The sequence below is a fragment of the Podarcis erhardii genome (assembly GCF_964252035.2).
Source record: "Podarcis erhardii genome assembly, chromosome: 6".
In the NCBI taxonomy this organism is placed as follows: domain Eukaryota; kingdom Metazoa; phylum Chordata; class Lepidosauria; order Squamata; family Lacertidae; genus Podarcis; species Podarcis erhardii.
In genome coordinates this window covers 79577236-79599684 of record NC_138510.1, presented here as the reverse complement: position 1 = coordinate 79599684, position 22449 = coordinate 79577236, and the positions used below count along the sequence as shown (strand labels likewise).

At 41.7% G+C, this 22449-nt stretch overlaps 1 long non-coding RNA gene across 2 annotated transcripts in view; it reads left to right on the top strand.

Moving 5' to 3' along the window:
- LOC309343967 overlaps nucleotides 1–22449 on the top strand; it is a 154951-nt gene that overhangs the window by 109994 nt on the left and 22508 nt on the right. The window lies entirely within an intron of this gene.

Here is a 22449-nt window from a genome sequence, read left to right as displayed (position 1 = left end):
AACTTAAAATTGAGAAAGGGACACGTCAGGGGTGCCCAATCTCCCCGTTACTCTTTATTTCGGTCCTGGAGGTTTTGTTAAATATGATAAGAAAGGACCAGTTGGTTAAAGGGGTTCAGGTCGGAGCGAAACAATATAAATTGAGGGCTTTTGCAGATGATTTGGTACTTACATTACAAGAGCCAGAATCTAGTACTAAAAGAGTTTTGGAACTGATGCAAGAATTTGGTCAAATGGCAGGGTTTAAATTAAATAAGTTAAAAACTAAGGTATTAGAGAAAAATTTAACAGATATTGAGAAAGAGAAGTTTCAGAATGAGACAGGTTTAACTGTGGTTAAGAGTGTAAAATATTTGGGGATTAATATGACAGCTAAAAATATGAACTTATTTAAAGATAACTATGAGAAATGTTGGAAACAAGTGAAAAAAGACTTAGAAATCTGGTCAAACTTAAAGCTTTCCTTGTCTGGTCGAATAGCAGTTATAAAGATGAATGTATTGCCTAGAATGTTGTTTTTGTTTCAAACTTTGCAAATTGTGGACAAGATGGACTGTTTTAAGGGCTGGCAGCAAGACATTTCTAAATTTATCTGGCAGGGCAAAAAACCCAGGATAAAATTTAAGATTTTAACTGATGTAAAGGAAAGAGGGGGATTTGCCCTGCCGGATTTGAAACTTTATTATGAATCAGCAGCTTTCTGCTGGTTAAAGGACTGGCTGCTTCTCGAGAATACAGACATTTTGGACTTGGAAGGATTTAACAATTTTTTGGGGTGGCATGCATATTTGTGGTATGACAAGGTTAAAGTGCACAAAGGTTTTAAAAACCACATTGTCAGGAAAGCATTATATAATGTCTGGATGAAATATAAAGATTTGCTGGAGAACAAAACTCCAAGGTGGCTGTCACCGATGGAGACAAAAGCTTTGAAAAAACTTAATATGGAGGCTAAATGGCCAAAATATTGTGAAATTCTAGAACAGGAGGGTGATAAATGGAAGTTGCAGAGTTTTGAGAATCTAAAAGATAAAGTCCGAGATTGGCTTCATTATTATCAAATATTGGAGGTCTATAAGTTGGACAGGAAAATGGGCTTTCAGGTGGAAAAATCAAAACTGGAAACAGAGTTGCTAGAATCCAATACTAAGAATTTGTCAAAAATGTATAACTTGCTGTTGAAATGGAATACACAGGATGAAACAGTTAAATCAGTTATGATTAAGTGGGCTCAAGATATTGGTCATAACATTATGTTTGCTGACTGGGAAAGGTTGTGGACCACCGGCATGAAATTCATGGCATGTAATGCCTTGAGAGAGAATATTATGAAAATGATCTATAGGTGGTACATGACCCCAGTCAAGCTTGCAAAAATTTACCACTTACCAGATAACAAATGTTGGAAATGTAAAGAAAATGAAGGTACATTCTTTCACCTCTGGTGGACATGCCCAAGGATTAAGGCTTTCTGGGAAATGATATATAATGAAATGAAAAAGGTATTTAAATATACCTTCCTGAAGAAACCAGAGGCCTTTCTCCTGGGAATGGTAAGCCACGTGGTGTCAAAGAAGGACAGAACTTTTTTAATGTATGCTACTACAGCAGCAAGGATTCTCATCGCAAAGTATTGGAAGACACCAGATCTACCCACTCTGGAAGAATGGCAGATGAAGATGACAGAATACATGGGACTGGCAGAGATGACGGGCAGAATCCGAGATCAGGACAAAGAGACAGTGGAAGAAGATTGGAAGAAGTTTAAAGACTATCTTAATAAATATTATAAAATTAATGAAGGTTAAATAGATATGGGTTGAAAAATTAGTGGTTTACAGGGGAATTGATCTAAGGGAAAAGAATAGAATTAATAAAAACCATGGGAAATGTGGGAATGGATTTGCTGATAAGATAAATGAGATTAGAATACAGAAGGGGGAGGTGTGAGGAGGTCGGTGAAATTAGGATTAGAAATTATGGTCTGAATTTATACCTGTTTTTGATTTGTTTGTTTGTTTGTTTATGTTTTTACTGTCTTTTGTGTTTATATGTGTTATTTAAAACTTTAATAAATATCATTTTTAAAAAAAAAAAACTTCAAGGAAGGAGAGTCTACTACCTACTGAGGGAGACGGTTCCACTGTCAAACAATCTCTTACTGTCAGAATGTTCTTCCTGATCTTCAGTCAGAATCTCCTTTCTTGTAACTTGAAACCATTGGCCTTATTATTCAAATAAAAGAACAACTGAGGAAGTGTTGAGACACGCTCATCAATTGCCTGTGCCTCTTTACAGCTGTGTATCTGAAGAAGTGTGCATGCACACGAAAGCTCATACCAAGAACTAACTTAGTTGGTCTTTAAGGTGCTACTGGAAGGAATTTTTTTATTTTGTTTTGACTATGGCAGACCAACACGGCTACCTATCTGTAACTCTTTACAGCTGACAGTAAATTGCTAGAAGGATAGTTTCTAGCAAAGTAATCAGTTCTACTTTTCTGTACCACTATAGAATGCCCTGTTAAGCCTTGAATCAAGCCTAACTTCAGGAGCTTAAAATCAGCTCCCAATGGTTTTTTCACTGGAGCAAATGGATTGTGACCCATTTAGTAAATAGTTGTGATCCTTGCAACATAGATGAAACATGCATTTTGCAGTGATGATAATTAACTAGTGATATGTTCTTGGCACGCAGCCAAAATCCTAACAACTACTACTACTACTTATTACTTTAAAATGTTGGCTTAAATATCTTGTATTTGATAGAGATCTAGAGCTAGTTTGATAAGAAATTTGAAATTTCATTCTCAAAATTTGAGTGGCAAAATTGGCAAATTCATAAAACTCATATTTGCACATGTGCATTTTCAGCTCTTAAATAGTTTTTGACCAATTTCCTCATAAAAAAGGTAAAGGACCCCTGACAGTTAAGTCCAGTCGCAGATGACTCTGGGGTTGCAGCGCTCATCTCGCTTTACAGGCCGAGGGAGCCGGCGTTAGTCTGCAGACAGTTTTTCCAGGTCATGTGGCCAGCATGACTAAGCTGCTTCTGGTGCAACTGAACACCCAAACCAGAGCAGTGCATGGAAACGCCATTTACCTTCCCGCCAGAGCAGTACCAATTTATCTACTTACACTTTGGGGGGGGGGCATGTTTTCGAAGTCCTAGGTTGGCAGGAGCTGGGACCGAGCAACGGGAGCTCACCCCGTAGTGGGGCTTCGAACCGCTGATTGGCAAGCCCAAGAGGCTCAGTGGTTTAGACCACAGCACCACCCACATCCCTAATTTCCTCATAATTTCCTCATAACAGCTTTTTATATCTGTACCAACCACTGTGAACTCTATGCTTCAGACATGGACTGAACAAACACATTTAGGAGGAAACAGGGCAGTTCAGAAACACAGAGCTCATACAGCTGCTGTGGGATTGTAAGAACTGTACATTGCACATTCATCACATCCAAATTCTGTCTTGCTTTTCTTTATCCCCTTTCCCCCCTCTGAGCTTTCATTGTGAGTGATAGTTCTGAAAAGACCAAAGGGGCTGATAGTTATCTGTTTTCCCCAGGACATTCTCTTTCGCTGAACAATAGCCCTCTTATAACAAAGCATAGCAAGGAGAGATGCAAACAGATACCCTTTCCCTTACACAGATTGTATTGATTTCTCAGTCCATGTTTATGTTTCGTAATATTTTGTGAAAGTAAATTCCGTGCAAAGGAAGAGGGTTGACAGCGAAGCAAACAGAAAGAAAGACATGAACAGGGATTAATCTAAGATTGCTGAACAATGGCATACCCTCCAATATCTTGCAGAGGAAAATTGCAATGCACGTCTTTCCGGGCTGTGCTCTTGCAGGAACCACGTGATTTGCCAGAGAGTACGGCCCCTCAAAATGGGCACCTTTTGGGACTGCACTCTTGCAGGAGCCAAAACTGGACAATCTGGGATCCAATCAGAAGCTAGGGTGGCCTCTGCAATTCTGGGACAGTTGACATAAATGCAATAGGGTGGACAGACTTCAGGTTTTCGGAATCTACTTTGTTTTAAAGAATAACTGTGAAAACCACCGACTTGCAGGCCCTTAGAATTAAAAAATTATATTCCCTGAAGTTTATTTTGGGTACCGACACACAGTCCTCTGACAAAAAAATTGCCTCCTAGTTACTCCAAAGTTTCGTCAATTCAATAGTATAATTTGCAGGGGGAGCACATTTTGATGCTGTTGTTGTTAAACAATTAGAATCAGAAATCCTTGCCAATTTACTGCCAATCATTTAGAGATGATCCGGTGCTTTTTTCTGGGCATATTCAAGGGTATATAGTACCAGCACCTTTTCCAAATGTCAAAAGTGTGGCAATTACTGTAAGAACTTCATGGTGACTACCAGCACCCCTTTTTCTTAAAAACAAAACAAACAAACAAACAAAACCACCACTATAGAGCTCTACCAGTCGATCCAGGTCCTCTTTCTGCTCATGTTGCCTAACAAAACAATCAGCTCAAACCCAGTTCCTTTTGCTGGAGAAATAATAATTCCCTGGGAAAGGAGGAGTTCCATCACCAAATTTTTGGTTGGTGAACATTTCTGTAGCACTTTCCAGAGCTCCTTTAGCTATGATAACCACAAATGTTTGACGTAGCCAGGATATGGGACAGTAGGGCCATTTTGTAGGATTCACACCTGATCAGGGGTCTTGGCTTCCTATGACCAAGTAGTTGTTTAGATTCAGCTTAGGCAGGTAAGTGGCCACATGAATCATAGAATCATAAAATTGTAGAGTTGGAGGATCCTGAGGATCATCTAGTCCAAGCCCCTGCAATGCAAGAAGATGCAGCTGTCCCATACGGGGATCAAATCTGCACCATGTTCTAACCAACGGAGCTGGTTAAGTGCCGCCAATGTCTAGAAATATGCCCTCAATATATTTCTAAATTGCCGTCTACCAAGGATTTTCTCAGCCAGATCAAATTTTAAAACTGCCACACAAATAAACTTTTATTTGGTATATACCTTATTTCCCCCCTAGCTTCTTAACCAGAAAAAGGTTCATGACATAGCTCGCAACATGCAGTGCTTTTTTTCTTTAAAAAAATGTTTAGGGGTACTCACATTTTGACTCAAGAAAATCACCATTTTATAGTTCAAATCGGGGGGAGATAAATACAATAAATGGACAAAAGTACAGAGATTCACAAAATGGTTAGGGGTATCCATACCCTTGCGTACCCCCAGAAAAAAAGCACTGGCAGCATGTAAAAGATTCTTTAAAACTCACATTTGGCCATTAGTTTCACAATACAAAAAGCAATAAGCAGACAGGTAAAATAAATAAAAATCAGGTAAACAGCAGACTCATGTTGTGTTAAAAGTGGTGGTGCGGGAACAGTGTACAGTGGTACCTCGGGTTAAGTACTTAATTCGTTCCGGAGGTCTCTTCTTAACCTGAAACTGTTCTTAACCTGAGGTACCACTTTAGCTAATGGGGCGTCCTGCTGCTACCACACCGCCAGAGCACGATTTCTGCTCTCATCCTGAAGCAAAGTTCTTAACCCGAGGTAATATTTCTGGGTTAGCGGAGTCTGTAACCTTAAGTGTATGTAACCTGAAGCGTATGTAACCCGAGGTACCACTGTATATATGTTCTTCCTAAAATGCTTCAAAGTTAAGGCTTGATGAAGAAGCAGAAGGAGGGTGTTCTGGAGGAGAGGCATCCTGACTAGGAAGCCCCAGTTGCTCATTACCAGCCATTTGGTTTCAAAATGCGCAGATACCCTGAGCAAAGCCTTTGATGATCTTTTAAAAGCCAGGCAGGCTCATGCAGGAACCAGCAGTCCTCCAAGGAATCAGATTCCAAGCCATTTAGCACTTTAAAGGTTAAAATCAGCACTTTGAACTGTGGCCAGAAACACATTTTGGGCACAGTGCAGTTCTTTTTAAACTGGCAAGACGTGTCCTTTATTCTTTGTACCAGTTAGCAGCCTAGCTGCTGTGTTCTGTACCGACCGTAGTTTCTGAACAGTCTCCAAAGGCAACCTAATGGGGAGCACATTGTGGTCATTTAATTTACCCATCAGAACATAGAATCTTGAAATTGTGGAGTTGGAAGGAATTCTGAGGGTCATCTAGTCTAACCTCCTGAAATGCAGGTGAATACCTACAGCCAGGTTCTCTCTTTCTGTCTTTTTCTTAAGGCGTAATTGCAGCTGGCAAACAAGCCAAATTGTATAAAAAAGCACTACAACTCACAGAGGATACATTAGACTCCATCTACAAGTTTCATGATACACAAGGTCATCTGTCTCTTCCTCCTTAACAGTAAAAGTACAGTAATAATAAATTAAGTCGCTAACAATTTGCTGCCTTTTCATGATCCCTAAAATCAGCCATGCATGTTCTGCCCTCCTACTCTGCTTCTCAGATTCTCAAGAGAAGCTATTAAGTCATTCATAACAATGGATAGTAATTGTCCCAGCATTAGATTTTGCCGTTTGGCTCTTCTCCACCCCCGACTTCTGCATGAATTTACTGTTACGGCCAAGCCAATCTGATGGGTGGCTATATCTGAATCTAGATCTGAGCACTTGGAGAAACCAGTAACACATAGGCAAGTTTCCTACATTTCCAGCTTGTAGTAAGGCATGGGACAGTTTTCCATACCATGTGGACGTGACTGGCTTCCCATGTGGCTGCAACCACTTCACACAAAATTGCCAACAAGCACATTCCCACTCTACATCCAGTGCACTCTCATCGTACCTACGGGACCGCCTCTTCTGGTATGCCCCATGGAGCACATTACGGTCTGCTAACACCACCACCTTGAAGATCCTGGGCCCCAGGGAAATTAGACTGGCCTCGACTAGAGACAGGGTCTTTTCAGCTGTGGCCCCAGTCTGGTGGAATGCTCTCCCACAAGAGACCAGGGCCCTGCAGGATTTGACATCTTTCTGCAGGGCCTGCAAGATGGAACTGTTCTACCAGGCCTTTGGGTAGGACGCAGTTTGACTTACTTTCCTTTGTATAAAACAAGCCCGAAGGAGGCTCCCAACCCACTCACAGGTCCTTGTATGATCAGTGGAAACAGTTGGTCCTGGCAAGTTTTAACCACTCTCAATTCCAACCAGATAATTGCCGCCTGCCCAAATTTTAACTTATCTGAATTAATTTTAAGATGTATTTTAATTAATTGATGTCTGTTTTTATGCATATTATGTTGTTTTTATGATGTTAACTACTCTGAGCCCGGCCTTGGCCAGAGAGAGCGGGATACAAATTATTATTATTATTATTATTATTATTATTATTATTATTATTATTATTATTATTACTATTATTATTACTATTATTATTACTATTATTATTACTATTATTATTACTATTATTACTATTACTATTATTATTGCTGGTTTGGGTTTGGCGAACCAGAGCAGCGTAAGGAAACGCCGTTTGCCTTCCCGCCAGAGCGGTACCTATTTATCTACTTGCACTTTGACGTGCTTTCGAACTGCTAGGTTGGCAGAAGCAGAGACTGAGCAACAGGAGCTCACCCCGTCATGGGGATTCGAACCACCGACCTTCAGATCAGCAAGTCCTAGGCTCTGTGGTTTAACCCACAGCGCCACCTGCGTCCCGCAACCCATATTTATTCAGGGGGTAAACCTCCCTGAGACCTCCGGGTTTAGGGTGGGACATAAATTCAATAAATAAATAAATAGCAAGTTTTCCCATTAGAAAGTGATGGAACAAGTGAAGGTGTGGATGAGCCACTGAAATTAGTGCACCTAAATTAGTAAGGTAAGGTTCATTAATTTCATCAGTTTCAATGGGTCTACTCATAGTATGGCTAACATTGGAAACAACCCATCTCATATTATTCATGTTGTGGTGTCTAAACACCCAAGAGCCCAAAGATAAATATTGAGGGCCCAAAAACAAATACACTTTTCATGACAATGTGGACTTGATGACTATTTTCTTTTTCTTTTTTAATGCTAAATTATTTTTTATCGGTTTCTTGAGATTGAGATGATAGTGACCCCATGACAGGAGTTTCCATTACTGTGAACTACAGGGGAATGGAGTGAGATCCCATTGTGGGGATACCATTTTGGGCAGCAAGCCTGTGTGGTGGATAACCTATAGTTCTGCCTTTAAACTTTTGGACAAGCACTACTGTCATAACATACTGGAAAGGTCACAGCAGAATGTTGCTTTGTTGTGTTTTCATCCTCATTTTCATATGGGGCTGTGTAAGAAGTCCTTTTGGGGTGCTGCAAAGAAAAGAGTCTTTGCAGCAAAGGAGCGAACTTACAACTGAAGAATGAGCATATGCCATCTACCATCTGCGCTTTGTTGCTTCATGAAATTTCTATGAGGCGTCTTTACAGGCCTTTGTTTTGATGATGCAAGCAGGATTTTTGTGGTGCGCAAGCCACACATGAGAACTCAGACAAGCACAAGGGTACAGCTCTTCAGCTAAACAAATGAAATAGTCTCCATGACCTACTTACTAAATATAGCTCTGCTACTCTGCCTCTCTAGATATTATCCCAATATATGGAAGCCTGGAGGAAAGGGAAAAGAAAGAGAAAGAAAGGAAAGTCAGGAACTTTTCCATTTCTATTCCTTGAGATGAACTTTTCCTCTCCTACTTCCTGTGGCTCTGGGATTCAAATGTCAGTGTTCCAGAAATGCATGCATTATCTTTTGTTCAATTGAATTAAATAAACTGGATCAAGTATTGTTAGCAGCAGTGGTGCTTGTGAAGTCAGAACTGCTGGCTGCCACCATGGATTACGATCGAGGGAATTGCTGTACTTACCAGAAATGATGAGGGCAGAATACCTCACTCATCACACTCAAGCTTAGGGCTCCTTAAGGCTGGTTTACTTGTTTGCAGTGCTATTTTACTAGAAAAATAGGTGCCAGAACCCAACATATTCTCTTATAATGGCAAAGGTGCCCATCTGAAAGGTGCCAGAACTGAGTTCCAGCGAGTTCCAGCTGAAAAACAGCCATACTTGTTTGTTAAATTTCTATCCCTCCTTTCCTCCCAACAGAGCCTAGAGCAGCAAGCACTTCTGTGATAAAGCAGTAACATTAAAAATATAGTAAACATTTTGAAAACATTGTAATTTGAAAAAATTAAAAGCACCTGATAAATTTAAAAACATATTGAAATATACTTGGAGTTGAGAGTGGATTTCATGTTCTTTATTCAGCTCACAGTGGTGAGGAGGAATGAAAGTTCCCCCAGAATGTCTGCTTTATATACATTATTTACACAATAGGCCCCATGTGATTGGCTAATTCTGGGATTCTCCTGTAGGCCAATCAGGTTGCGGATTCACTTCCACCTGGAGCTGGATTGGGTGGCTCCTGTGGACCAATCAGACTGCTGCATTCTGTATCCTATTGTTCTAGGACCAATCAGACTGCTGCATTTTGGATCTTATTCAACTCAGTACATAACACATACGTAGCCAAATCATGTGTTTGAACAGAAGAAGAAGAAGAAGAGTTTGGATTTGATATCCCGCCTTTCACTCCCTTTAAGGAGTCTCAAAGCGGCTAACATTCTCCTTTCCCTTCCTCCCCCACAACAAACACTCTGTGAGGTGAGTGGGGCTGAGAGACTTCAGAGAAGAGTGACTAGCCCAAGGTCACCCAGCAGCTGCATGTGGAGGAGCGGGGAAGCGAACCCGATTCCCCAGATTACGAGACTACCGCTCTTAACCACTACACCACAGGTCTTTGAAACAGGTGCCTCCCCCCACAAAACCTTTGTTTTAAAAAAGAGTTTCAACAACAAAAATGCAGGAGCTTTGAGGGCCACCAAAACCTTTCAACATCAAGGTATCACAGTGAGGAATGCACAGGAACAGTCAATGCTTTTTTAAAAAGAAAAAGAAAAATATTGTGGGTCACAGAGGCCCACAAAAAAAGATTCTTGGGGACTGGATGCAGCGCATGGGCCATTGGTTACCCACCTCTTCATTTAAGGATCCCAAAATTTATCCGTGGAGCATTTTTCTCACTAAGGGGGCAAGACAAGAAGATTTGAACCTTTTGGAAGCTCCATTTCCAAAGTCTTCCATAGATCTCTATTGGATCTAACCCAAATCAAATTCTCGGGAATGCAAAAGGGTGTGTTTTTTGTTTGCTTTTCCTGCTGTCATTGTTGCTATTTGATTTGTTGCATTGTTTTTATCTTGATGATCCAACACGGGACTCTTTTATTTCTATTGCAATTCTAGCAATTATTTTAAAAATAGTATCTCTGCACATAACTCAGGGTGTGCAAATTTCATTCCTCACCCCATCCCCAAACACATACACGCATGATAGCACAGCAACAAATCGGAAACAAATGATTTATCAGTCCTTCCCCAACTGCATTGCATTTTCCTTTGGATTTCATTTTCAAACAAGGAGTTGGGGGAGGTTTTATTTTTAAAAGAAATGCTGTGCCATTAGGAGCATTAAATATGTCAAAGAGACATAGAGAGCTCTTCCCCTCAGTGTAAACCTGAAGTGCTGAAATTTTGGTTTTATTATATTTAGGTGGTAAAACTGCCAAGGCAGATTTCTCAAGTTCCATAAAATTCAAAGTAGTTTCAATTAAGGCTGGGAAAGAACTGGGTTACAAGCCCTACTTTGAGCAGCTGTTGCATCTTTATCCCAGAATCCTAGGTGTGTAAGATGTAGGTCCTGCACCCCAGAAAGGGGGATCACAGACAAATGTCCCCTGAATTTTCTGCAGTGAGAAGACAGAGTCACTGAGGAAGAGAGCCAGTGGAGGGTACAGTGGTGCCTCGCAAGACGAAATTAATTCGTTCCGCGAGTCTCTTCGTCTTGCGGTTTTTTCGTCTTGCGAAGCACGGCTATTAGCGGATTAGCAGATTAGCGGCTATTAGCGGCTTAGCGGCTTAGGAAAAGGGGAAAAAAGGGGGGGAAACTCGCAAGAACTCGCCCGACGTTTCGTCTTGCAAAGCAAGCCCATAGGGAAATTCGTCTTGCGAAGCACCTCAAAAGACGGAAAACTCTTTCGTCTAGTGAGTTTTTCGTCTTGCGGGGCACCACTGTATCTTGTACAACAACCCTCTAAAATTCTGAAGCCCAACATTTGACATTTTCCCAACCTGTGGCTTTGGCCTGTGTTGAGTCACAACAACGATCCATCATCTCCCTCTGAAGAAGAAGAAGACGCCATTATTTATACAGTGGTACCTCGGGTTACAGACACTTCACATTACAGACGCTTCAGGTTACAGACTCCGCTAACCCAGAAATAGTACCTCGGGTTAAGAACTTTGCTTCAGGGTGAGAACAGAAATCGCGTGGCGGCAGCAGGAGGCCTCATTAGCTAAAGTGGTACCTTGGGTTAAGAACAGTTTCAGGTTAAGAACGGACCTCCAGAACAAATTAAGTTCTTAACCCGAGGTATCACTGTATGCCACCCATCTGAATGGGTTGCTCCAGCCACTCTAGGTGGCTCCCAACAAAAAATAGTAAAAACACAATTCAACATCAAACACTAAAAAATTCCTTCAGATGTATCTTAAAAATCACATAGCTGTTTATCTCTTTGACATCTGCTGGGAAGATGTCCCACAGAGCAGGCGTGACTACTGAGGAGGCCCTTTGCCTTGTTCCCTGTAACCTCACTTCTCGCAATGAGGGAACCGCCAGAAGGCCCTCAGAGGTGGACATCAGTATCTGGGCTGAATAATGGGGGTGGAGACACTCCTTCAGGTATACAGGGCAAAAGCCATTTAGGGCTTTAAAGGTCAGCACCTGCACTGACCAATTGTGCTCAGAAACGTCTACACAAAACATTCACAGAATTCACAGAATCCAGGAAAGAAAGAATGCTCTGTCTAATTTTCCATCTTCTGATGTAAAGAAAGTGGTGAAAACCTTCTAAGTAGTCATGTTTAGGGATAAGTCTTGTCATCAGTGAGGGTGACTGTGCTGCAACTTAATATTTATTCCTAGGCTACCTTATTGTGGGGGTAAGCCAATGGAAAGTCTCACGAGCAACTTGCCCAGGAAATATTTCCTCCCTTAGAATGTCCAGGTTATAAGAAGCCAGGTTGTCAAAGCATTAGCTAGGAAGAAAGTAGTGGGGTGCCTTGAATTACCTATCACTGCTGATTCCTCCTTTAATGTAGCAAGTTTCCAAAATAAAGCTAAATGCTTTAACATATAATTATTTATTATTTTTAAGAATAAGAGTATCAAGCACTAATTTCCATCAGGAAGGGCAGACTGATCTAGTTCCACTCAATGGCAACTTTGCATTTATTCATTCATGAATCTGTTCCACTCTGTTTCTGAATTAATCTGTGAATTTTTGTTATTAATACTCTGCAGCAACAACAAAAATATTTAAATTCATATTTAAATAATATTCTATCAAAAATTATGCATTTAACAACTTTTCAGACAGGATTTTTCCAATGGAGTCATCCCACGCATGTGTCTGTGAGTCATGGCAGACATGCTTGTTCAAGGAAAGCCCAAATTAAAGATAATCTGCTGTTTGGCAGATAATGGATGAGTTACTTTTGATCTCATCTAAGCCCTGAGGGCTTCTAGAAAGGTCCCTCCTTTATCATATGATGTGCCTTGTTCTTTGAAAATCTATTGCATTTGCAGAACCAGATTTACACCAACTAGGGCGGACTAGGAGAAACTCAGTACAGAGCTACGACAAAATTGCAGAAATAGAAAGAGAATCAGATATAAATTCAGAAGGAGAAAGCATCCATTTGTGTCATTCTTGCCATGGGGGGATTTTTCTATCACTAACACACAGTGCTGGCTTTCCGCTAGCTAGAAAAGTTTTCTTTCTTTTTTTAAAAGTCGCCTCTGGGGAAGGGGGGGGGGAGTGATTTTGCCGATGAATAAAAGAAGCAGGGTTGAAAGAGCTCTGCCATTTTATTTGGGGGCAGGATACTCTGTCTCGTTTAACTCTAGCTGTCAACATTTTAAAACAGTTAATACATTTAAGCTCTATATTTTTATCCTTCATGGTAAGCAGGTGTTACCTTCACTTTTCCATAGTGAAAGAAAAGACAGACAGAAAAGAAATATACAACCTCTCTCTGTGAAAGCTGAGAGGCAACTGGTACAAAGAAAACAGGAAACCAGTAATATCAACATCCGTCTCCCGTCTCCCGTGAGACTTCCAACAGTCTGGAATGTAAACAGAGTCTTGTGACTCCAAGCACTGCACAGTGGCAATAAACAGAAACCTAACAGAAAGACCCCTTGTCTGAACCCCTGGAAATTCACTGCCACTCATTGTGGACAATACTGGACTAGATAGGCCAGAAAGAGAAATTCATCCTGTGAGCCCCACCTGCAGTTTATAGAATCAGTGCATGAATTATGGGTCACGGTCCAGCGGCAGAACATTTGCTCTGCATACAGAAGGTCCCAGGTTTGATTCTTGGCATCTCCAAGTGGGACAAAGAAAGACCCCTCGAGAGCACTGCCAATCAAGATAGACAGGGCCAAGCTAGATGAAAAAATGGTCTGGCGTGGTATAAGGCAGCTTCCTAATGTTAAGTTTCCTTTTTTAAAAAAAAGACCCCAGATACTGAAGAAACGTGAAAGCGTGTTCTCCTTCATGGAGAGCATGTGTTGCAGTGGGGGCAAACAAGACAGCCAAGGGGCTATTTATTCCCTGCGCACAGCGTTGAGCTGCCTCTTTTTGCCGCACACATCGGATCACCCGCCCACCCTCCCTATATTTAGGGCTCTTTGCATTGACCTTGCTATGCCTGTCATGGGGTCGTCTGCTTTGGGGCGAGGACTGGTAGGAATTTTTCCATTTGGCTGTTTGGCCGGTGCCATTTGGTTTTTTGCCTACTTTATAGCAAAATCGTCACAACTTGTAAAGTTGTGGTTAGGCATTGGTTAAATTTGGTTGGTGGAGGGGGTATGGTTGGCTGTGCCTGCCCCTCAAATGCTGTTGCTACAAGGGTATTCCGTTAAAGGAATCCAGGGGCTCGCCATGCTCTTGTCCAGACCCCTGTCAAGGGGCTAGGGCCACACAAGAGCCCCTGGGAGCATTTGGGGAGAGGTGAGGGCCTGGCACCCAGCTCTATTCTCTCCCCAAAATGTTGACTTTCGCAGGCTTGCAGATGTCAGTTCTGTTCCTACCTCCAGGTGGGAACAGATAGTCGCGAACCAATGCCTAAGCAACCACTCACATTCTGTAATCAATAAAGTTGTGGCCATAAAATTATGCCAAAAACCTTAAACAAAAATTCTGTGTGAATTGTGTTTTATTTGAGGGTGGCTTGGGGACCTCGACACGCAAATGCTTCTACAAACTGGCTAGGTGTCTTCTTCTTTGACAATCACTCGTAGCAGAGTAAGATTGTCTTCATTAAACATGGTTTTAAAAACAGGTAGGTAGCCGTGTTGGTCTGCCGTAGTCGAAACAAAATAAAAATAAAATCCTTCCAGTAGCACCTTAGAGACCAACTAAGTTTGTTATTGGTATGAGCTTTCTTGGGCATGCACACTTCTTCAGATATCTTCAGGTGCATGCACACGAAAGCTCATACCAATAACAAGCTTAGTTGGTCTCTAAGGTGCTACTGGAAGGATTTTTTATTATTATTGTTTTAAAAGTGAGTCCTTAAGTTACTGTGGAGGCCAATTCTGGATTCACATGTCCTTCCACAGTGGGGACATAGGTTTCCGGGTGGGAGTTGATCATGGTGACGGTTTGCCAAGCGTGCCTTCCTCTTAACGCGTTTCTCCCTTTCGTCCTGAGTTCGAGCCTCTTCAAAACCCATTACACCTTTAGTAAAGGCTGTTCTCCAATTGGAGTGCTCGCAGGCCAGTGTTTCCCAGTTGTCGGTGTTTATACTACATTTTTAAAGATTTGCCTTGAGACAGTCTTTGAACCTCTTTTGTTGACCACCAGCATTACACTTTCCATTTTTAAATTCAGAATAGAGTAGTTGCTTTGGAAGACAATAATCAGGCATCACACAACATGGCCAGTCCAACAAAGCTGATGTTGAAGAATCATTGCTTTGACACTGGTGATCTTTGCTTCTTCCAGTACCCTGGCATTAGTTTGCCTCTCCTCCCAGGTGATGCATAAAATTTTCCATAGACAGGTGTTTGGCCAGGTGTGTGTCCCTACCTGCCTGCCTGCCCTCCCTCCACACTTAAAGTACGATTCAGCCTTGCTTACCTGTTTTCATTAAGGAATACCTAAATGAAATTTCAAAACTATCCCTCTTCATTACAGGAACGCTGACCAGAGAACTGTTACAAGCAGAAACAGCAGAATCAGTGTGTTTTCCACACAAAGCAGGCTTACACCAAAATTTGGGCGGCCAGCTGACAAGAAATAAGAGTGAGCTGTACCGAACAATGTTTTATTCAGAGTAGAATGGATAATTTAGGATTATCCATTCATTCCAGTTGGCCTACTGCGGGAAAGATTTATATTGGATGCAATGCCTCATCATTTGCTTTTTAGCTAGATACCAAAAAAAGGAAGGAAGGAAGGAAGGAAGGAAGGAAGGAAGGAAGGAAGGAAGGAAGGAAGGAAAGAGAAGACAGGCAAGAACAATGGCTGGTTTTTCTCAGATATTGTTGTCCAGCTGACTAGACAAGGTTTTTCTGCGCCAAAAATTGTTGGATCTTAAGAGTCACTGGTACAAAGTGCATACTCTTCTCTCCTCCAGTTCCTCCCTGAGTATCAATATTCATAAATTGAAGAAAATTTCCCTAAACATAGAACCATTTTTGATAGAAGGAAAGGGATCCTCCCTAAGAAAAATAAACAAGCAGGTATTTTTTAATATATATTTTTTTAAACAAGATTTGTATACCTCTTGCTTGATAAAGCAAAAGCTTGATTCAGGAAATTTAAAATTGACAGTGCTTCCAGTCATTGCATCAAGGGCTCCTCTGTGTGTTCTGTGTCTTAGGCCAATTGAGGAGAGGAGTTTCCTGCCTGTACACATTCGATTGAAGAATTCTTCCCCCAAAGAATCCTGGGAAGTACAGTTTGTTGAGGGTATCCAATCAGAATTCTCTGCTAGAAATCACTATCCCCTCCCATGACTTTGCGGGCGTCAAGGTTAAATGCCTGTGATATAGATGTGTCCCCAGCAGCATTGCTTCATTTGGATATAGCCTGGATGCGATTTAAATCAAAAGCCCGTCTTAAGAGAGTTTAATTTTCTTTGATCAAGAGTTGAATGGAGATTTGATCCAATTATGGATCAGCTTGTTGCCCGTCGTCGTCCCCCATTCGCCATCTTGACCAGCATAACTCCAGGCAGTCTCATTTGACATACGTAATTTCCCAAAGGACGGCTCCTGACAAGCAATCTTTCCTGGAATGACAGTACGACTTTAGGCAATCAGCAAATCCCGAAATAGCAATATCTTTCCCTGACAGCTTTAATTCGGATGCTGATTTTAAAACTACACATAACATAAGATGGTTATAGATGGGAGTCGGTCTCAATTTCTTGCACGGTCCTCCTTATAAAGATGTAAGCTCTGCTGCGGCACAAAGGCGCTGAGAAAGGGGACAAATTGCAGTAGAAACATAGCCATGTGTGCTTTTTGTACCAGTTATAAAGCCTGGAGCTGTGCACAGAGTATTGCTGCATCTAGCTTAGTACTGCCCACACTGGCTGCCACCCATGATTTCAGGCAGGGTTCTCTCCCAGCTTTATCTGGAGATGCCATTGGGACTGAACCCAGGACTTTCTGCATGCAAAACAGGCACTCTGCCACCAAGTTACAGCCCTTTCCCTTCATGTAACTCAGTGTTTCCCAAATGTGGGTCTCTGGCTGCCCACCTAGCAGTTTGAAAGCACCCCTAAGTGCAAGTAGATAAATAGGTACCGTTTTATAGCAGGAAGGTAAACGGCGTTTCCGTGTGCTGCGCTGGTGCTGGCTCGCCAGAGCAGCTTCGTCACGCTGGCCACGTGACCCAGAAGTGTCTCTGGACAGCGCTGGCCCCCGGCCTCTTAAGTGAGATGGGTGCACAACCCTAGAGTCGGACACGACTGGCCCATACGGGCAAGGGTACCTTTACCTTTACCGAGCTGTGGAGGAGTTTGGATTTGATATCCCACTTTATCACTACCCGAAGGAGTCTCAAAGCGGCTAACAATCTCCTTTCCCTTCCTCCCCCACAACAAACACTCTGTGAGGTGAGTGAGGCTGAGAGACTTCAGAGAAGTGTGACTAGCCCAAGGTCACCCAGCAGCTGCATGTGGAGGAGCGGAGACGCGAACCCGGTTCACCAGATTACAAGTCTACCGCTCTTAACCAGTACACCAAACTGGCCATCATGCCCGAAATACTGAAACTGCTTCCCTAGTTATCCTTAACCATCTTCTTTAGCATCCCCTTTCTTAAAAATGTGGTCTTCATTAGGCATTATTACACTTTGTGGTTAATTTTTACAATATAATACTAATAGTAAACATCCTTGCTGTTTTTCATTGCTGGTTAGGATGTATTAATATTGCTGTTAATAATAAAGAAAAGCACCATCGGCAAGTAATTAAAGGAGTATGTTGTTCAATCATTCATCACTGTAAGCATTTCTTATGCCACCCTTCAGTTACATTCCCTGGGCAGTTTACAAGAAAAGGGAGGAAAAAATACAACAACTGAAATGTGAATACAAAAAACAAAATGAGCTAAATGTCACAAATCCTTAATTATGGTTTACTAAAGCCAGCCTCCTTCAACCCATCATTTATCAAACTGTTCTATTTAAGTTAATCAGTTAAGATTAGTCATTAGTCACTAAACTATGGTTAGTAAAAAACAGAAGCAAAAGCTCTAATATTATACCCTCCAATATACCCTAATATCATACCCTTCAATGATGAAAATAGAGACATCCCATTCCATAATGATAAGTTTTATTATTTATACCGCACACATCTCATTGGGCTGCCCCAGCACTTTGGGCAGCTTCCAACTTTTATTAAAAACATAATTAACCAATAAACATTTTTTTAAAAGTTCCCTATACAGGATTGCATTCAGATGGTTCAGGAGGCGGACAACTCTATACCCTCCAACATTCCTCTAATGAAAATAGGGACATCCTAAGGGAAAGTGGGACATTCCAGGATCAAATCGGAAACTGGGACGGCTTCTCTAAATCAGGGACATCCCTGGAAAATAGGGACACTTGGAGGGTCTGTAATATCTTAGCAGCGGTGCTGAAGAAGAGATGAAGGAAAAGAGAGCCCAAAGCTTGCCTAGACTTGTTGATGATGGTTGATGATGATCAACCATTGTTTACAGTTGTATCCAAATGCTTATTGAGTATAGGGCAGGATTTAACGAACAGACATAGGGAAAGCTGGAGAGCAACCTGTGGTGTTAAAAATATGCTCACTGGGGTAACTTTGTGGTTTTCCAACACAAGTACACAACAGGGAAAGCTGGAGTTCAGAGGCTCTGGTTAGTAAGGCAGAGGTCTGAGGAATGCAATCTTTGTATCTTGTTCATCACATAGAAGAGGGGAAATATGGAGGGCATTTGCATATATTTTTCAGGAGAAAAAAGAGGAGAGGGGAACACATAGCTGTCAACTTACAGATTTGAAAATAAGGGACCAGCAGCCTTGAAAATAAGGGATAAGCAGCCAAAATAAGGGAACTGCAGCCTCACCTGTTCCAGGCACTCCAGTCTTCCTGTCCTCCTGCAGTCTGGTCAAACTCATGGATCCAAACTACAAGAAAGAAGATTCCACCTAAACATTAGGAAGAACTTCCTGACAGTAAGAGCTGTTCGACAGTGGAATTTGCTGCCAAGGAGTGTGGTGGAGTCTCCTTCTTTGGAGGTCTTTAAGCAGAGGCTTGACAACCATATGTCAGGAGTGCTCTGATGGTGTTTCCTGCTTGGCAGGGGGTTGGACTCGATGGCCCTTGTGGTCTCTTCCAACTCTATGATTCTATGATTCATGCTGGTAGCTTCGAGAACACTGTCCAACCAACTTTGTAACCAGAGGTTCAACTGAATAGAATCTGAATCACATGCACCACAAGGCCTATGCAGCCTCAACTTAAGATGGCTCCCCGGCCTGGCTTTGCACTGCAAAGTTTGCAGCAGCACGTGCAACAAAATGGCGTCCAGCATTCAAAAAATCCCTCATCTTGCATTAACTAGCCACACACACACAGCCTCCCCCCCTCGCCACGAGATCGCCAGTCACCCACCATTTTAGTCAACCAGCTCCTTTCTTTTCCTCCATAAGTCAATCGAATGAGCATCCAAAACAAATTCAAAAGCCCCCCTCCCACGAGATCTCCTTTCCTTTTCCCCCACCATGTGCCCCCGCTCCAGACAGACCTTTTCACCAGCAAGGGTGAGTGGGCCATTGATGATGTATCTGATTCCAATCCGAGGACTCTGTATAGGTATGTTCAACTTCTGAGCCCCTCTGAGCCAAAGGCAGAAAGCCCAGCCAGCAGCCAAACGAAGCCTCAAGGAAAACTACCGTCACTTCTCTGCTGGGAAGCGCTTAGCAAAGGCGAGTCCCCAGGCAACACAGCCGATTTGATCAGCACAAGGCATGCAAGCTCCATCCCCCAGTCGTTCTTAGACTTCTTATTGGGTGAGCAACACAGCCAAGCAACACAGTTGGAGCCTCCCTCTCCCTGGCTGGCAGGCAGGGAGGGAGAGGAGCTGCTTCCTTTGAAATTTAAGGGACAACATTTAAGGGACATCATCAATAAGGGACAGCAGCGGGACATGGCGCTGGAATAAGGGACTGTCCCTCCAAATAAGGGATGCTTGACAGCTATGGGGGAACACTAAAAACAGGTGAATAAACAAGAAGGCCAAGCCTCAAATTGGTACTGAAATATAATCAAAGGAACAAAATACACAATCTGTTTCAGATTACCAGATGTGTGTTGTTGAAGTATTTGTAACCAGTTAAAGCATCCTTTGCTCCTGAGGAAGGTTGAAACCACAATGTGTTAGGCGTTTTGTATATTTGTTTTAAGTTCCCTTCATACCTCAGACCAATTTGAAGAATAGACTTGTTTTCCAGTCATGTTTCTTTGGAGGAGAGTTTGGCTGACTGCAGATTATTTAGAAGTCGTTGAGCAACTAGGGCTTGTGGCAACATCAGCGTAGAGTTAGTCTTGTGATTGCACCAGCATCGGCAGTCTAGTTCACATCCAGTTGTAGGGAGGAGAAAAAGCAGCCAGATCATTTCAGAAGTTCTTATGGGAAAGAGTGATAATCTAGGGTGTACAAGATTGTGGTAAGAGAAATATACCACATTGGAGGAGGAGCTCAGATTAGAATTGCGTGCTTTCCATCTGTTATGACCCAGTCTTGCTGAGCAGCAAAACATAAGGGTTTCTTTGAAACTGTCATCAGACAACAGAGAGATAGAAGCAAACACCATCAATCTGTGAACCTTCAAAAGAGGAATTCAGTGATTTGGAAGAAATTTTCAATATGTAAAGATAGCAAAGAAAAACAGATGAGGAAGGCTAGAAATAGCTATTCCAAGGAGCATGCGGAGTATCCTTATCTTTGCAGAAAACTATCATTGAATGTAATGTTAGATTTTCTCCAATATTTATATTTTATTGCTTGATCTGGTTTGATTATCTTCCTCCTGCAATCTATTGGCATACTTGAAACAAAGAAAAATTCACTCTTTGAGACTGTAGTCTTCCCTCTGCCAAATTCAAGTATTAAGCATTTATTTATTTAAAAAATGGGAGCTTTGGGTAATGAAAGCATTAGCACAGGACATAGTGAATTCATTTTTCTGAAATAGCATTTGCAAAATTACATGAACCACAACTCTCAGCTTGTGTGGCAATCCCTGTGTTCAAACATCAAGGATTTTATCATTATTTGCCTTCCTTCTCTATATGCTTTTTCACCACCCATCTCCAGAGACAGAAATGGTGGAGTGACAAGCCGCCTAGATGTTTTTAATGTGAAATGAAATGTGCTGCTTTCTGTTGCTTGTGCGTATTAAATTTTTTATTTTAATGGCATGTCAACCTAAAATATATACACGGAAATGACTTAATACGTTTGAACTTAGGAGAACATCACTCTGCAGGTCACTTTATTTATTATTTAGCTGCAGCTCCCTTGCACACCGTCTTGTCACAAGAAGCAGAGCAGGATGTTGCTGTTTATTTATTAGGATGAGAAGGAGAAGGCAACATCCTTTGTAACGATTGATCTGAGCGTGCCCGGAAACAGTTTAGAGTCATTTCAAGTTTCTGATATTTTTGTCTATGGGTTAATCTGTTGCAAACACTGTGCTGTTTAGGACGATAAGGGTGCATATAGTATTTTCCTCATAACTACAGAATGCCATTACATTAAAGACCTATCAAAGCTTAAGGGCTGATACATCTACCCAGAGATACATTCACTCTGCAGAGGTGCAAAGTTGGTTTCACAAGTCCTATCCAGGTCAAGATGTATAAAAGCGTGTCAAATAAATGCTGGAAATGTATGCAGACAGATAGAACATTCTTCCCTAAAAAGTCAGGAAATGCAGCAGTCTATAAATTTTAGGATTTGGTTGCTCAGCATACAAGAAATATAAACTTCAAGGCATGATTACAAGGAAAAGGTACTGGGGAAATTGAACTGATGGCAGAACTACACCATACACTTAAAGGACACTGAATACTTCTGCCAAAGAATTCTGGGAATGGTAGTTTTCCCTCCTCTCACAGACCCATAATTCCCAGGTATCAAACTACCATTCCCATAATTCTTTTGGGGAAGTAATGTGCTTCAAATTTGCACCAGGTGTCCTTTAAATGTATGGTCTGGATCTGCCCTCAGCCTAGGCTTACTCTACGAAAAGGATGAAATAGTAATATATGTACAGTTCTAGCTGTTCCTTGTCAACTGGTTGTTTTCAAACTACAAAGCACGAAGACTCAAATAGGCCTGTGTTAATACCAGGGCTATCTTTTCACACAACCTTTCTCTTCTACTGAGATCATCTAGCACTCAAACAAAATTTAGAGGTTGCCGTGCCTCCCACCTTAGCTTCTTGTTGCATAGATGTTTTGTCCTGGAAGGTTTCGTTTTTAATTTTGCAGACAATAATAATGAATAATGCAGATGAACAACTAGTGCGCCAGAGCTGCGTATGACAGAGAGCTGGTGTTTACACAGGAGAATGGGGTATCATTTCATCTAGCTGCTTTGAGTGGCGCTGTGTATGCATTGCACCAGTTTTTATTGTTATTTGCTGTCGTCTTCTGCCACCATCAACATTTCCAGATTAAAACACCGCAGCGTTCATCTGCTCTCCGTCTTTGGCTTGAAAGTGACAGTAATTATTATTACATGATAGCTAATCAACAAACATCGTTGTCACACGCTACTTAATGATTGTAGATCGCTTGCGAGCATT